At 44.1% G+C, this 15,980-nt stretch overlaps 1 pseudogene; it reads left to right on the forward strand.

Moving 5' to 3' along the window:
• Positions 1-1,522: 1,522 nt before the first annotated feature.
• Positions 1,523-15,059, forward strand: LOC109077460 (annotated as a pseudogene).
• Positions 15,060-15,980: the final 921 nt, after the last annotated feature.

Raw genomic sequence — 15,980 nt, forward strand, 5'->3', positions numbered from 1 at the left:
TGTCTTCGAAGCGCTGGACTGTATGTAGCGCTACTGACCGCGTGTGAAGGTGTTCGGATCGGTTCTGACTGCAGGTGTGTGTGTTGTGATTGTGCAGCAGTGTCTGTTGGGTGGCGAACACACACACACTCTCTCTCACACACACACACACACACACACTCTCTCTCACACACACACACACACACAGAAACAGAGTCTTCAGTGTTTGAGTTTCATGAAGCCTTGCACAGTTCTGTGTCTGACAGCAGTGTGTTTGGATCGCAGATCTCGAATCTGTCAGCCGTGTTTCTAACATCATAACCCATAACTGCAGCTTTATTTACTGTTTGATTGTTTTGATTCATATCCGTTATTCCTATGATAAATGGTATGACTGTTGTTTTTGGGTTTCTCATCTGATGCCGAAAGAAAGCAGAGGTCACCTGTATGACAGGAAGTTGTGCGTCTGCTCACTTCCTGCTGGTTTACTGTGATTCCAGTGTAGTTCTGTATTCATGAGACCCCTAATGAACCATCACTCGACTCAAACATCATCTGGAGCACTTAGAGCCTCAAACACCCTTTTAATGATTCTGTGTTAGTGATGACATTTGATTCTTATAAGTGCAGCAACACACACACACACACACACACACACACACACACACACACACACACACACACACACACACACACACACACACACTGGACTAACACACAGTGCTTAAAGGGACAGTTCAACCAAAACTGAAAATTACCCTATGATTTAATACTCGACCTCAAGCCATCCTCGGTGTTAATAACTGACTTCTTTCAAATCCATTTGTAGTTATATTTAAAAATCTCCTGGCTAATGGCAGTGGATGGGTGTTATTTTTCTTTGCTAAAGTAAGGAAACTTTGCTTCCTTTGCTCCTGTAAACAAACGATGGTTCTCGAGACTAGAATATTAACACCGGAGCTTACGCTACGCAGACGTCCTCCGCTGGAATGGTGTTCTGTTGTGAACGTACGACAGTTAGCGGAAGCTTCAGATTACTGTTTACAATTTATGTATATATTTTTCTTACACAAGCTCATGGATTCGCTGCAGGAGGCCTTTATTCACTCCCCAGAGCTTTATTAGACTACTGAAAGATAACACCCATCCACTGCCATTATATAGCTTGGAAGAGCCAGGATGTTTTTATATTTAACTACAAATGGATTAATCTGAAAGAAGAAAGTCATACACACCTAGGATGGCTTGAGGCTGAGTAAATCACGGCATAATTCCCTTTAAATAGATCTGAGCGGCGATCGAGCAGCAGGACAGACACGCACGCGTCCTGACCGCTCGTGTGTGTTTGGACGGACGACAGCAGCTGGTCTCCGGTTAAAGTTAGCGGCGACATCTGATCTGCACAGCCGGTTAAACTCAAACCGTGTCTCTTCTCCATCTGTGTGTCTTGCAGGTGATGCGATGGTCTCTGCGGCCCGGCCTGAGCTCCAGGTGCTTCGATCTCACTCCCTCAGCCGCTGGAAACGCCCCGCTGCTGATGTGTGGGCAGTACATTCTCACCCGGCTCCCGCCACATAAACAGACAAGATTGCAAAGATCTGCCCCACATCGAGCATGACGGCCACCACCCGCGGCTCGCCCGTGGGGGGCAACGAGAGCCAGAACCAGACCCAGAACCAGGTGCACATCACACACACTCTGTAACAAGCATACAGTACAAAGTTTTGTATATAAGTGCAATAATAGTAACAATTGCAATAGAATTCAGTAGAGATGGGTTTTAAAATATATCACAATCATTTCTGGTATGTATTGTGATAACGATATCAATGACGATAATCTTATGCATCCACTTGTATCTTATGCATTCTTTAGAGAAAAGAATTATCTTTCCTATTTTTACCCATTATGGGTGTTGTGAGCATTACTGAGTACACACGTCATGTAATGAGTGTTTAATTCATACTGGAAGCCGCAGAAACTACACGCATGCATCGCAGAAGTTATACTACTGACCTCGCTCCAGGAAATCCCTAATATGGACAGAGATATCCAGTTATCACTGAATAAAACACAGATAGATACATTTTAACTGAGGAAACTTAAAGACAATAAACATACGATTGCGACAATACATTAATTGTCTGTGTTGTTGTAGCAATCTTGGTTTTTTTTTATAATATATAATAATATATGTTTATAACAAGATGTCATCGTTTTCAAAAGTCTCTGTTTTGGTCCATTTACACTGAAACGCAACCCCGGAGTTTTCAAACTAAAACCGGGTCTTCAGCGTTTTCACAAGTCTCTGAAAAAAGCACTGTGCAGTTATGCATTTTAAAACAAAAAGCTCTAGTGTAAACATAGCCTTGGTCAAGCTCTGTTTGTTTTATTATATTCTAGACCCGCTGCTCAGTGTTCTGTATGAACCAAAGCATCAGTTACTGCATAAAGAACAGCTTCCTGTTGTTCCTCTTCCGCCTGACGTTGTGCTGTTATGTTTAGACGCCCTCACCGAACTCCTCCAATGAGACGTCTCCCATCGGTCCGCCAGAGGAAGCGGGGCAGGGAGAAGCCCCGCCCACACAGGAAGAGGAGGAGCCTGCCTTCCCCCACACAGACCTGGCCAAGCTGGACGAAATGATCAACCGGTCAGCAGCGGCGCCGACCTCAGACTGTGCGGGGTTTCTGTCTGTGTGGGGTTCATGTGGTTTAATGTGGTTTCCTGTGGTCCAGGCCGCGCTGGGTGGTTCCGGTCCTGCCCAAAGGAGAGCTGGAGGTTCTGCTGGAGGCTGCTGTAGATCTCAGTAAAAAAGGTCCGATGTCACGGGTGATGAATCGAATGTGGATGGGATAGGGCTGCACCATAAATCAAAATGAAATTGAAATCTCAATCAGATCGTCATCTGTGTCTCTGGTTCAGGGTTGGCTGGTGCACCTCATCAATAAGTTCGGGACGTTGAACGGGTTCCAGATTCTGCACGATCGCTTCACGAGCGGCCAGGCTCTCAACGTGCAGATCATCGCAGCTCTCATCAGGTACGTCCATCTGCAGTCCTTAAATAAACACCTGACAGCTCCCTCGCTTCTGCCGTCTCCTGAGTCTCATCCTTTCTCTATTATTTTCCAGACCTTTCGGCCAGTGCTACGAGTTCTTGACTTTGCACACGGTGAGGAAGTTTTTCTGACCTATAATCGAGATGGTCCCACAGTTTCTGGAGAACCTCACAGACGAGGAGCTGAAGAAGGAGGCCAAGAACGATGCTCTGTCCATGATCATAAAGTCCTTGAAGAACCTGGCGTCTAGAGTTCCTGGTCAGGAGGAAACCGTCAAGAACCTGGAAATCTTCAGGTTAAAAATGATCCTTCGGTAAGCGTTCGTTTCTGGTTTATAAGCTTGTGCTGTTGATCTGACGTCGTGTCTAGTCTGATCTGCTCTCGTCTGTTTTACAGCTTGTTGCAGATTTCTTCATTTAATGGGAAAATGAATGCACTGAATGAAGTCAACAAGGTGATCTCGAGCGTGTCGTATTACACACACCGGCACGGACACCCAGAGGAAGAGGAGTGGCTGACCGCCGAGCGAATGGCTGTAAGAACACAAATATTACTCTCACAGTAAATATGACATGAAGTCCCTGATGTGCAGCTCACAGAGAAAGAGAAACGCAGCTCAACTGTGTCGTGTGCACCTGTAGATTTAAACTGTTTTGTGCTGAAAATCCACCTAATCTGCTATTTCTGGTCATAAATTACATGCAGTTTTTTTTTAAAAGGCTGGTCAATCTCTCATTATGCTACATTATCATTTCTGGTCATAAATTACATGCAGTTTTTTTCAATTTTTTTCAATTTCAACTCAATATAGGATTTAATCTTTTTGTCAAATTATTATTTTTCCTCACTGATCTGAGCTTAAACCTCAGTTTTTGAGTGAAAAAGCATTGAATAATTTTGGGAATATTTACTCAAGAGCTTAGGTTTAAGTGCATGTGTGAGTGTTAGACACTTCCTGCACTCATGTGGCGCTACAGGAAGTGCTCATGATGTTGTTTGTGTTCAGGAATGGATTCAGCAGAACAGCATTCTGTCCATCGTTCTGAGAGACAGTCTTCACCAGCCGCAGTACGTGGAGAAGCTGGAGAAGATCCTGCGCTTCGTCATTAAGGAGAAAGCTCTGACCCTGCAGGACCTGGACAGCATCTGGGCGGCTCAGGTTCATAACCTAACTAGTTACGGTTATACTAGTTAACCAGCCCGTGATCCCACAGCCGTTCAGTGTTTCTCTACATGAGTTTTCTCTCAGAGAGCTTCACAAACCGTCTCCTCCACAGTCTACGTCTGTTTTCTGATATTGTATTGTTTTTATTGTTAATAATAAAGAGCTGTACAGTACTCCCTCACACAGATGCTAAAGCAGGTGCTAGCTGGCTAAACTGCTGGGAAAACATTTCCTGGTGACAAAACATTTTTCCTGACGGAAACGTGTCCTGGTGTCAGCAGCTCTAAAAACAGGACAATAGAAAACAGTCCAGTTTTAGTTAAAGTCAGTTTATTGTTGATTCAGTTCAGATTAATAACTGTGTTTTTTTAATCTATTATAGAATGAGTTTAATTAATCTATAAAGCAGCTCTGGAGAAAACCCTGATGTCATCACCAGCTCAGTTCTCTTACAGTGCTGTCTTTGATATCAAGTCGATTATATTTCCAAATATTAAGTGTCCAGAAAAACGTACATTAGGATCTGATCTGAAGTGTGTTGTAGACTAGGTCGGGACACTGCTGTGTCGTCTTCTCTCAGGCTGGTAAACACGAAGCCATCGTCAAGAACGTCCACGATCTGTTGGCCAAGCTAGCGTGGGATTTTTCCCCGGAGCAACTCGATCATCTGTTCGCCTGCTTCGAGGTGAGCCTCACACTCGTCGTGTAACGCAGGACGGTGCTGAGAGAGCACGCTGGGGTCAGTCTGTGTGTTCTGATGCAGGCCAGTTGGACGAACGCTGGTAAGAAGCAGCGGGAGAAGCTTCTGGAGTTGATCCGCAGGCTGGCGGAGGACGATAAGGACGGAGTGATGGCTCACAAAGTGCTCAACCTGCTGTGGAACCTGGCACACAGCGACGACGTCCCCGTCGACATCATGGACCAGGCTTTGAGCGCCCACATCAAGATCCTGGACTACAGCTGCTCGCAGGTCTGACCCGGAGTTTACATGCAACATCTCTACCCATCATGCACCTGTGTGCGTGTCTATGATGCATCACGATGCAGTAATGGAGTGTAATTATTAAACACAGTGTTAGCTTCCACTCACCGTTGTTTTAGTGTTTGACTTTAGACATGCTTCCTTTCTGCCTTTGGGAACACAGTATACATTAGATTCAAAAACTCAGGAACTGACAGACTTTCTCCTGCGCTTTGTGTTCGTTTGTCCTGAAGCTCGATCCTATCATTAGTACTTTAATGATACGAGACTGATGTAAACACAGTGAGTAATGTTTTCAGAACAGGACAGATCCTCTGATATGTGGAGCTAGATCTGTGCATTAGTGTGAATCTCTGTCTGTGATCTCATCAGTAATAATCAAACAGCAATAATGCTGAGGGAGAAAGAAAACCCATAACTACGATTGTCTGGAAACTTTCGGGTTCTTAGAACTCTCTCAGACACTGAGAGTACTTTTTGTTAATCACTTGTGATTGTCTGGATAACTGTTCACTTCTCTTTCAGAGTACGGCGAAGGAAAGAGCGAAGCACGCTGGCGATTACTTCAAGCTCTTACGCCACTTACTCAACTACGCCTTCAACAGCAACATAAACCTCCCCAACGCCGAGGTGCTGCTCAACAACGAGATCGACTGGCTCAAGAGGATCCGGGTGAGTCCACCGCGCCTCCGCTCCACGCACCAGGAACAGCACGGAGCCATCGCTTTAATTCTCTTTCCTCTGGTTTCATGGACGTTCAGGATGAGGTGAAGAGGACCGGAGAGACGGGTGTGGAAGAGACCATTCTAGAGGGTCACCTGGGGGTCACCAAAGAGCTGCTGGCCTTTCAGACCCCGGAGAAAAAGTTCTACATCGGCTGTGAGAAAGGAGGCGCTAATCTGATAAAGGTGACCGGCCTGTGCTCTGATTTATGTTTATATGTTGTGAAAGTGAAGTGCACTTCATGTGTATCTGTCTCTCACAGGAGCTGATAGATGACTTCATCTTCCCGGCGTCTAACGTGTATCTGCAGTTCGTGAAGAGCGGTGAGTTCCCGGCGGAGCAGGCCACACCGGTGTGCAGCAGTCCTGCGTCTGTGAACGCCGGCTTCGAGCTGCTGGTGGCGCTCTCTGTCGGCTGCGTGCGGAACCTCAAACAGATCGTGGACACGCTCACAGACATGTACTATCTAGGTACTGACTTACTGCATTTCACATAAACATACGGCTGACGTAAACACAGACCTGTGGTTTGATCCTAATGGAACCAGATGGTTTTAAATTGTTTGCTTTTAGTGTATCAAGGAGCCTTATCAACAAAACATCTGAAAAACACTCTGTAAATCCTTTATAAATTGAATCGAATGCCTCTTTTCCAGAAATGCATTGCTGTGCTCCTGTTTCATGAACGAGAGGCTCGTAATGTGTTTTAAACTCCTGCGTCTGGTCTCAGGTTGCGAGGCGCTTACAGAGTGGGAGTATCTGCCTCCGGTGGGGCCGCGGCCGACCAAAGGCTTCGTGGGTCTGAAGAACGCAGGGGCCACGTGCTACATGAACTCCGTGATCCAGCAGCTCTACATGATCCCGCCCATCCGCAACGGCATCCTGGCCATCGAAGGCACCGGCAGCGACATCGACGACGACATGTCCGGAGACAACGAGGTCAAAAACACACACACACACACACACACACACGTGTCGCTCAGCCATACCGAAACCCCTTAGATAGGGTTGGGAATCAAAAATCAGTTCCAATTCCAGAATCGGATAAGGGTTGGGAATCAAAAATCAGTTCCAATTCCAGAATCGGATACCATATCATTCATTCAAAAACACTGAATCATTCCATTCAGAAATTCCACTGAATCATCCAGTAATGAAACAAGTGAGTCTATACCATATCATTCATTCAAAAACACTGAATCATTCCATTCAGAAATTCCATCAGATGTTTAACTAATATGTAGAGAACTACAACCAATTAAAAAAAAGTCTTAATTTATCCAGAATTGTGCGGCTTTATTTTTGCACACAAACAGCTCTTAACAGAGTCCAGTTTTTATGTACCCGGCTGATTTCTGTTCATGGTATTCAGCAGCAATTATTATTATTATTTTTTTAAAGAGACAGAATAAATGTTTGATATCTAAATGTTTGACTTTTTTAACCATATTGGAATCGCTAAGCAGAAACGGTATCAAAATTATGATCAAACTCAAACGATACCCAACCGTCAGAGATGAACGCGTCTGAATGAACGTCATTGTGCTGCAGAGTAATGTGGAGCCCAGGGATGATGTGTTCAGTTATCATCCTCAGTTTGATGACGAGCCCTCTCTCAATAAGGCCGAGGACCGTAAGGAGTACAACATCGGAGTGCTGCGGCGTCTGCAGGTCATCTTCGGTCACCTCGCCGCGTCCCGTCTGCAGTACTACGTGCCCAGAGGCTTCTGGAAACAGTTCAGGTACAGTCAGCCGTGAATGCATGTGCTTTTCTTTGTGGGATATTTGTGAGGAAGTTAAAATCTCTCCCTGTTTCCTTATATCCAGAGACCGCTGTAAGTGTTGTTTTAAAAAACAATCCTCGATTGCGTTTTTCTTGTGCTGAGTAACCGGTAAAATATCGGAAGTGGCACATTCCACAGACGAGAATATTAAGAGGACATTTGAATTAAATGTTTAGTCAATATTAAACAAGGATTAGATTGCGCAGGAAAGTGTAAAATATTGCGTAATGTACATGAGCTCTATCGTTGTTAATCCATTATGTATTTTAACAGTTTTGTTCAATAAAACAATATGATCACTTGCTTTTGATAGTTTATTTGAACTAATGTTTATTGCTTTATTGCTATTATACATGTATTTTAAGTCATTTTAAATGATATTGTTGACATAGGTGTATTTTTATTACCACAGAAAAATTAACTATCTGATTACTTGATTGACAAAATAATCGTTGGTGACAGCCCTGGTTGTTTCAGCTTGAGTCTGAGGCACTTCAGTTCGTTTGGGAATGTTGGGGAAACATGGATTTATTTCGTCGTTCTGTCTGCTGATGTTTGTGGCTCAGAAGTGACACAGTGCTCCTTTGCTCCATGTGAAGTAAGACTGCGTGTGAACCGTTCCCGCAGGTTATAGGGAGAACCGGTCAGTCTGAGAGAGCAGCACGACGCGCTGGAGTTCTTCAATTCCCTGGTGGACAGTCTGGACGAAGCACTGAAAGCCCTCGGACATCCCAGCATGCTCAGCAGGATCCTGGGCGGCTCGTTTGCAGACCAGAAGATCTGTCAGGGTTGTCCTCACAGGTGAGAGGAGGAGGATGTTTAAGTGTATTTTAATCGAGTAATCATCGCTGGTGTCACGATTCAATTCGATTATGATTATCCTGTCAACGATTCAACATCATGATGCATCACATCCTCAGTTTTCAATATTACAGCACATGGCCACATATTCAAATTCATTTTGTATCAAATTTATTTGTGTATTTGTATTAAATTATACAAGCAGTCTACTTTTTAAAATAATTACAAATTAACAATAAATCAGAACAACCGTTGAGCATTTAACCAACTTAATATAGCTTCAAAACATACAAGCCAATATAAAGTAATAAAGGAGAAAAAAGACAATTACAAGTGATTAACAAAACATACTTTCAGTATCTGAGAGTGTTTGAAGTATCCGAAAGTTTATAGATAATCTAGGGGTGAGCGATGTTTATTGTATGCGATTAAAATTGTAATTGTTGTTTTAACGATGTGTGATATGATCTTGAGTTTATCGCAAAAAAAAAAAAAAAAAACGCCTACAGAGTGCACACATACATGACCAGTTTCAGGTTTTGTTTGTGTTCTTTCTGTATGTTTATGTTTATTTATATTCATTTAGAATGATCACAATATTCAAGATATGAGGGCAGAAAAAATATATATTCATATTTCATATAGTTATTAATATCACACGAAGAGTGCTGTTTTTTTTCCTCCACAGATCACCCCTAACTGTGTGTGTGTGTGTGTGTGTGTGTGTGTGTGTGTGTGTGTGTGTGTGTGTGTGTGTGTTATGAGGTATGAGTGTGAGGAGTCCTTCACAACACTGAATGTTGACATCAGGAACCACCAAAACCTCCTGGACTCTTTAGAACAGTACGTCAAAGGGGATCTTCTGGAAGGAGCCAATGCCTACCACTGTGAGAAGTGCAACAAAAAGGTGAGACGTGTTTCCTGAATCGTGTCTGATTGGAGCTGTGCAGATCGGTGAGCTCTGCTTGTGTTCAGGTGGACACAGTGAAGCGTCTCCTCATCAGGAAGCTCCCGCCGGTGCTGGCCATCCAGCTGAAGCGCTTCGATTACGACTGGGAGCGCAAGTGCGCCATCAAGTTCAACGATTACTTCGAGTTCCCTCGTGAGCTGGACATGGAGCCCTACACGAAGCTGGAGGGTGCCGAGGTTCTGCCGGAGAGCCAGGTCATCGCTGAGAGCTCGCCGGAGGAGTCGGATCCGAACGACAGCTCGCGCTACCGGCTCGTGGGTGTGCTGGTGCACTCGGGGCAGGCCAGCGGCGGACATTATTACTCGTATGTCATGCAGCGGCACGGGAACAGCAGCGACGGACAGAAGGACCGCTGGTACAAGTTTGACGACGGTGATGTGACGGAGTGTAAGATGGAGGATGACGAGGAGATGAAGAACCAGTGCTTCGGTGGAGAGTACATGATGAAGCGCATGTCGTACCGGTGGCAGAAGCGCTGGTGGAACGCCTACATCCTGTTCTACGAGCGCATGGACGCAGCAGGGGGCGACGGAGAGCTGCTGAAGTACATCTCCGAGCTGACGCTCGCGCCCCGGACGAACCAGCCTAAGATGCCCTTGACCATCGAGGCCAGCGTTCGCAAACAGAACGTGCAGTTCATGCACAGCCGCATGCAGTACAGCCTCGAGTACTTCCAGTTCGTGAAGAAACTGCTGACCTGCAACAGCGTCTACCTGAACCCTCCTCCAGGTGAGTGGTGTTTTGTGTTAAAGGATAAGTTCACTTCCAGAATAAACATCTCCTGATCATTTACTCACCCCCGTGTCATCCAAGATGTTCATGTCTGTCTGTCTTCAATCACAAAGAAATTCAGTTTTTTGATGAAAACATTCCAGGATTTTTCTCCATACAGTGATTTAAACGTCTAAATGCAGTTTCAGATACGCTTCAAAGAGCTCCACACGACCCCCGCCGAGGAATAAGGGTCTTATCTAGTGAAAACATCAGTCATTTCTAAAAATAAATTAATATTTATACACTTTTTACCCATAAAATGCTAGGCTTTTTTAGCTGATGTTGGAAAAGTCACGGCAGAAGCACAACGATGAACAACAATAAAACAACGATGTCTGATGATTTTAAAGTTGGAGAAAATGAGACTGAAGTACAAAGGTGAAGAACTAACCGCGTGTGAGCTTTCCAACATCAGCTAATAAAGACACGCTTCGCAGCGCTAACACTAGCCAAGCATTTGTGGCTAAAAAGTGTATAAATATTAATTTATTTCAGAGAATGACCGATGTTTTCACTAGAAAAGACCCTTGTTCCTCGGCGGGGGTCGTGTAGAGCTCTTTGAAGCTGCACTGAAACTGCATTTAGACGTTTAAATCACTGTATGGAGAAAAATCCTGGAATGCTTTCCTCAAAAAACTGAATTTCTTTGCGACTGAAGAAAGAAAGACACGAACATCTTGGATGACACGGGGAAGAGTAAATGATCAGGAAATGTTTATTCTGGAAGTGAACTTACGCTCCTCTTCTCTGGTCTTTCTAGGTCAAGATCATCTTTTACCAGAAGCTGAAGAAATAGCGATGATTAGTATACAGCTTGTTAGTATACAATCTCTTCAGAAAAGATGCAGCTGCTGAAGCTGAGCGTTCCTGCCACGTTCATGCTGGTGGCGCTGGACGAGGGTCCCGGGCCTCCCATCAAGTATCAGTACGCCGAGCTCGGCAAACTCTACGCGGTGGTCTCGCAGCTGGTGCGCTGCTGTGATGTGTCAGCACGCATGCAGTCCTCCATTAACGGTGAGTGTTCACTCTGCTCCCGTCCTTCTACTAGTGCTGCCCTGCAATAAAGAGTTTTCTGATCGAGTAATAGTTCTTCATTTGAAGCAGTCGCATTTTTATGTCTGTGAGGCAAGCACAGAGTTTTGGTTCCTGTTTTGTTGTTTTATGACGCACTCATGTTCACAGAGACCGAGACGGCAGAAAATGCACCCGTTTTGCTTTCATTATTTTACAGAACCACAACATCGTGTTGATATTGTGAGTGCACACAAATAAAAGTAGACCTTTCACAGATTCGAAAGAGGTATTACTCTGATCTGTATGAGCAAAAATTATGGAGCATTGTAAGAGCGCGCCGCTATTGAACAGCACACATTTCTCTATGTTTACGTTACAGCGAGCAGCTACCACTCACATGTTTTAGATCAGTGTTTCCCAGCCTTATTCTGATGTTTTGATATGTAAAAAAAATCCCACGGCACACCGCTTAGCATTAAAATAAAGGTAGAAAGGGGAAGTTTTTCCCCAATAATTAAACATTGCGTCATCAGAGTTGGTATTTTGGCTTTATATATGATCAGACACTTTGCACTTCATTTTCTGAAAATCACTCTGTTAAAGTTTTTGATGACCAAATGCGTTTTTTTTTTTTTGTCCATCATTAAAACAGCCGCATCTGAGGCAGTAAATGAATCTAATTAGAGACTAAGCCTGTGACGGGGCAGCCCTGCATCAAACGAAGGCTCTGAGGGTCTCACTCTTCTCTCTCAGGTAGCCCACCTCTGCCCAACCCATACGCTGACCCCAGCCTCACGGCTCCCATCATGCCCTGCAGCAGCCGGTGACCGAAGTCCTGTTTGTGCGCACCAGCTACGTGAAGAAGATCATCGAGGACTGCAGCAGTTCTGAGGAGACGGTGAAGCTGCTGCGCTTCTGCTGCTGGGAGAACCCTCAGTTCTCCTCCACGGCCCTCAGCGAGCTGCTCTGGCAGGTGAGCGACCCACGAGTCTTTACTAGAGCGCCACCCATGGATCGGTGGTGCCGATCGATAGTTGATTGTTGGAACTGTAGTTCTCTGGTTGTGTCTGTTGCCGGAGCGGCTGAGAAGGGTCTGCTGTCATTATACGGAGCGAGAGCGGCCTCTAGAGACAGAAATCACTGACATCTCCTGCTCTTTGTTTTGACACGTTTCAGACGATTTCAGGAGAATTCAGACACAGATTTAAACGCAGCCACAGAGCACCATTCACATATCTTTTCATTTAATTACATTATATTTGTCCCAAATTGCTGTTAATGTACACAATAACTTCACCCAGACTGTAAAATTGTGTATTGTACATTTTTCTGAGAAACATTTGTTTCCGTGGCTCTAATAAAGTCTGTATGCTTCATATAGATCACACTTTCTCTAAATTGTGTATTGTACATTTTTCTGAGAAACATTTGTTTCCGTGGCTCTTTTGTGTTTGTGTGTGTGTGTGTGTGTGTGTGTGTGTGTTTACAACAAAATAAAAGTGTGAGAGTATACATACAATATCAGTATGTATGTAATTTCACTGCTGTGGTGTTTGTGTAGATATTTAGAGATGGTCATCTTTAATCATGACTGGTGCCAGGAAATAATAACACTTTACAATACAATGAAGATTAATGAACACTTTCTCTGTAGAAGTATAGTTCCTCGTTAGAGTGTGTTAATTCAACATTCACTAGTACTAATACATTTTTATGTTTTAATGATCATTTTAATTATTTCATTTACAAATTCGGGTTCAGTACTGTTTTTTTATATAGTAAAGCATTATTTTAGTTTTCATTCGGTATCCATGTTTAAAACTATCGGTTGATAAATCGGTCTCAGTAGTGTGGTCCAGCCTCGCTGTCGGCGTCAGTAAAGTCTGTTATGGGTCGTCCTGTAGTGTTTACAGTGTGTTCTAAATAAATAAAAAATAAAGGTGACTTGTGTTCTCTCTCTCTGCAGGTGAATAACCAGCCCTACACCGGCCCGGCCGCCCAGCACATGAATAACCCACAGAGGCCTCAAGAAAGCTGGGAAGGAGTCGACGAGGTCCCTCCCGTCCAGACTAAAGAGTAGCAGTCGCCCACACCTTGCCTCGAGACCGCATCCCGCTCGTCTCCAGGAGCGAGACCAGGCCTCAGAGCCCCGGAGCGGAGCGCCGACGGCCCTCTCCACACTCCATCTGTCTGTGATGATGACCCTGGAGCGATGCGGGTGCGCAGACGTGCTACTCTCCGTGAGAACATCGCTGTAGCGGAGCGTGCAGGAGTGTGATGGTAGTGTGCAAACATCCAGACCTTTGGACCCCCTCCAGCTCCATCATCATCATCTGAACACACCACAGCAGCCGAATGAAGGGAGACCCGAGGCTTTGTGGTGTGTTTGCTGCTTCAGTGTGAACCGTTGCGGACAAACGCTGCGTCCTCGTGACTCTCCGTGGGGTTTCTGGATCAACTCGGTGTCGCTCTACTGATTTAGACATCATTGAGATCTTTGATTTGTTCTGTTCTTCTGTTAGGGTCTTGAACACCGCTGCTGCTGGCTCACTCTGTCATCCATCCGCTTTAACCTCTTTAATCTTGGTGTGACAGATGGCACATTTACTCCACATTCTCTCTGGCTCTCGAGTCCATGTTTCATTTGTGTAGTCAGCGGGCTGGAAAGTGTACTAACTCGTCTCGTTTTGCCACCTTTGAATGGAATTTTAGTTGCCCTAGTTCTGAGTCTGCCTCTTGGCTCCTCCCACTTGCTCTGTCCCTGTCCAATGAAAATGCAGCCTCGGCCGCACTGCTCTGTATCCGGGGAGATCTGCGGGAGGTCATCAGGATGCATTCATCAGCTCTACTGGATTTATAAAGTGTGGCTCTTTTGTCTGAATACCAAAATCCCGGCGAGGGAAGTCAGAGCCCACCATATTCTATTGTGCGGTTTTCTTTAATAGAGGTTATTTTGTTGAATTTGAGAAGAAAGAGTTTGAGCATTTGAATGAAAAGGCCTTGTCCTTGTGTTGTTATTTTTAAGAGGATATTTAATGTACAGAGTTCTGTTTTTGCCGACCGTTGTTGATGGCGTGAGGATGGATTCTGCAGCTGCTGTAGCCATGTGAAGCTTTCACTTGAAGTCTTTCTTTTTTTCCACAGACGTGTAATAACAGAAGCGCTGCACCACTAGAAACGATAAATTAAACATTTAAATGCAAGCTTGACCTTTTATTAGCTTTCCGATGGTTTCTATAAGAAGGTACATTTTGTAAACACTCGATGCACACAGAAACACTCGGGCTGTGTTTCCCAAAAGCATCGTAAGCCTAAATTGATCACAGAATCGTTGTCACCAATAGAGCTACGATCAACTTAGGCTCACGACGCTTCTGCTAAACACAGCCCTGACCCGAGTCACACAGACTCAGTGTGTCCTGAGAGATCTGATTCGATAGACCACGCGTGGATTTGTTGAAGGTTGTCCTGAACATCTGCCAAAACCCATCCTAACAAAGACCGGTCCTGAACCGGGTTGTGAGCGGGTTAAACCATCTTAACTAGCAGCACAGTCCATCTGTTAAGAGTGCTTCCTCCTCTGTGACAGAGAGCATCACACAAGCATCGTTTTGTTTGTTCTTCTGCACCAACGTCTCATCAGAATGACATTTGCCTTCTGCTTTATTTTTGATTTTTCAGGTTTAATTTTGAATTCTAAAACTCTTTTTGTGAAAGTGCATGGATAATATTCCTCGATCGGCCTTCGAGCACTGTACAAACCCAGCACACTGTAAAATTATACTTTGAAGGTAAAAAATAAATGGTATTTGAATTCTGTGTCTGTCTGATACACATCTGCTCCAAACACCTGAGTTATTGTTCATGGTTTAATGTGCAGTGAAGCACTGTGTATGTTCTCGACATTTCAATCATGAAGCAGCAAAATAACAGCATCAAGTTTCGAAGGGTGTTTCGTGAAGAGACTTCAGCTGGTGTGTTTCTGTCCAGGTCTGAGCACACCGAGGAAAGCTGTGATGATCCTCAGATTCACTGCAAACACATGAAATAAACCTCCAGCAGTGAACGCACATGACCTGTACCTCAAAATATGATGCAGAACATATGTGTCCCTGCAGCACAGAAGCAGTCATCAGTAGCACAGAGATATTTGTAGCAATAGACAACAATACATTGTATGAGTCACAATTATACATTTCTCTTTTATGACAAAAATCATTAGGATATTAAGTAAATATCATTTTCCATGAAGATATTTAGTAAATTTCCTACTGTAAATATATCAAAACTTAATTTTTGATTAGTAATATGCATTGCTAAGAACTTCATTTGAACAACTTTAAAGATGATTTTCTCAATATTTAGATTTTTGTTTTTTTGCTCCCTCAGATTCCAGATTTTCAAATAGTTGTATCTCAGACAAATATTGTCCTCCTAACAAACCATACATCAATGGAGAGATTATTTGTTCAGCTGATGATGATGCATAAATCTCAATTTAAAAAAAAACCTGACCGTTATGATTGTTTTTATGGTCAGTATGGATTAGCACTTGTTGAACAAAGGGACTGTATTTCCAGGTAATCTGTGAGAACTCTTAAAAGGTAAACTACACCAGCATTAAATGACAGATAGACGACACGCATTCTGGAAGAAACTAGATTAATCTCCACTGTGTTGTAAACAGTGTGGCGTAGCTCCTCAAAGTCTCGCGAGACTTCCGTCGTCCAAT

The sequence above is a fragment of the Cyprinus carpio genome, unplaced genomic scaffold (assembly GCF_018340385.1).
Source record: "Cyprinus carpio isolate SPL01 unplaced genomic scaffold, ASM1834038v1 S000006459, whole genome shotgun sequence".
Lineage (NCBI taxonomy): Eukaryota > Metazoa > Chordata > Actinopteri > Cypriniformes > Cyprinidae > Cyprinus > Cyprinus carpio.